Source organism: Petromyzon marinus, chromosome 20, assembly GCF_048934315.1.
Source record: "Petromyzon marinus isolate PM22_M1 ecotype Great Lakes invasive population chromosome 20, UKy_Petmar_22M1.pri1.0, whole genome shotgun sequence".
NCBI lineage: Eukaryota > Metazoa > Chordata > Hyperoartia > Petromyzontiformes > Petromyzontidae > Petromyzon > Petromyzon marinus.
The window spans coordinates 14,796,063-14,798,562 of record NC_133686.1 but is presented as its reverse complement, the minus strand read 5'-3'; positions in this window follow the sequence as shown (position 1 = coordinate 14,798,562).

The window sequence follows — 2,500 nt, the reverse complement described above, 5'->3', positions numbered from 1 at the left end:
AACTTCCAGAGGCATTTGCAGCAGGAATGCATGTGCACTCAAAAAAGTGAATATTTCTCACGGATAGACCCCGTGATACGCTAGAAATTGGCGGGGATGTCTCTCTTGTGGCTCACGGGGCTGTTAGGGTGGCACAGAAATCCCTCGGAATGGGAAAACGGGTCATTTTCGTGTCGCCACATTGCATGCGAACCGCATGCAACTTCCAGAGGCATTTGCAGCAGAAATGCATGTGCAGTCAAAAAAAAATTGATATTTTTCACGGATAGACCCCGTGAAACGCTAGAAATTGGCGGGGATGTGTCTCTTGTGGCTCACGGGGCTGTTCGGGTCGCACAGAAATCCCTGGGAATGGGAAAACGGGTCATTTTCGTGTTGCCACATTGCGTACGAACCGCATGAAACTTCCAGAGGCATTTGCAGCAGGAATGCATGTGCACTCAAAAACTTCTATATGTTTCACGGATAGACCCCGTGAAACGCTAGAAATTGGCGGGGATGTGTCTCTTGTGGCTCACGGGGCTGTTAGGGTGGCACAGAACTCCCTCGGAATGGGAAAAGGGGTCATTTTCGTGTTGCCACATTGCATAGGAACGCCATGAAACTTCCAGAGGCATTTGCAGCAGAAAGGCACGTGCACTCAAAAATTTTAATATTTTTCACGCATAGACCCCGTCAAACGCTAGAAGTTGGCGGGGATGTCTCTCTTGTGGCTCACGGGGCTGTTAGGGTCGCACAGAAATGCCTCGGAATGGGAAAACGGGTCATTTTTGTGTGGCCACATTGCATAGGAACGGCATGAAACTTCCAGAGGCATTTGCAGCAGGAATGCATGTGCACTCAAAAACGTCTATATTTTTCACGGATAGACCCCGTGAAACGCTATAAATTGGCGGGGATGTCTCTCTTGTGGCTCACGGGCGCTGTTAGTTAGGGTCGCACAGAAATCCCTCGGAATGGGAAAAGGGGTCATTTTCGTGTTGCCACATTGCGTACGAACGGCATGAAACTTCCAGAGGCATCTGCAGCAGAAATGCATGTGCACTCAAAAACGTCTATATTTTTCACGGATAGACCCCGTGAAACGCTAGAAATTGGCGGGGATGTGTCTCTTGTGGCTCACGGGGCTGTTAGGGTCGCACAGAAATCCCTCGGAATGGGAAAACGGGTCATTTTCGTGTTGCCACAATTGGCATACGAACGGCATGAAACTTCCAGAGGCATTTGCAGCAGAAATGCATGTGCACTCAAAAACGTGAATATTTTTTCACGGATAGACCCCGTCAAACGCTCGAATTTGGCGGGGATGTTTCTCTTGTGGGTCACGGGGCTGTTCGGCTCGCACAGAACTCCCTTGGTCCACCTGATTCGTGCATACAGGCAGCAACTAAAACTCTGTAAACCTGCTGTGAGGACATCTAAACAGTGGACCAGTGAGGCTGTGGAAGATTTGCGGGCGTGCTTAGACTGTACTGACTGGGATATGTTCACGACTGCTACCAATAGTCTGGATGAACTCACAGAGGCTGTGTACATCAGCTTCTGTGAGGACTGCTGTATCCCAACACGTACCAGGGTGAACTTTAACAACAACAAGCCCTGGTTCTCAGCAAAGCTCAAAAGGTTGAGGTTGGAGAAGGAGGAAGCGTTTAGGAGTGGGGATAGAGACAGATTCAAGGAGTCGAAGAACAGGTTTAGCAAAGCGGTGAGAGAGGCTAAACGACTGTACTCAGAGACACTAAAACACCAGTTCTCTACTAACGACGCTGCTTCTGTCTGCCAAAGGGCTCAGGCACATCACCAACTACAAACCCAGAGCGCCCCACACCACTAACGACTCCCGCCTAGCCAACGACCTGAACGAGTTCTACCGTAGATTTGAAAGACAATTGGACTGTCCTGAACCACCCCTTCCCACCCAAGAGGCCCCATCCCCCACCCATACTACAGAAACGACTCTCTCCTTTCAGGAGGGAGAAGTTAATGGGCTTTTCAAGAGGCAGAATCCACGCAAAGCAGCCGGGCCGGACTCTGTCTCTCCAGCCACCCTCAGGCACTGCGCTGGCCAGCTGTCTCCGGTGTTCACCAACATCTTTAACACCTCCCTGGAGACATGCCATGTACCAGCCTGTCTCAAGTCCTCCACCATCATCGCTGTGCCCAAAAAGCTAAGGCCAACAGGACTAAATGATTACAGACCGGTCGCCCTTACATCTGTGGTAATGAAGTCTTTTGAGCGCCTGCTCCTGGCACACCTCAAAGCCATCACAGACCCTCTCCTGGACCCCCTTCAGTTTGCCTACAGAGCCAACAGGTCTGTGGACGACGCAGTTAACATGGCCCTCCACTTCACCCTACAGCATGTGGACGCCCCAGCATCCTACGCCAGGATCCTGTTTGTGGACTTCAGCTCTGCCTTCAACACCATCATCCCTGCCCTGCTTCAGGACAAGCTCTTCCAGCTGAACGTGCCCTACTCCACCTGCAGGTGGATCACAGA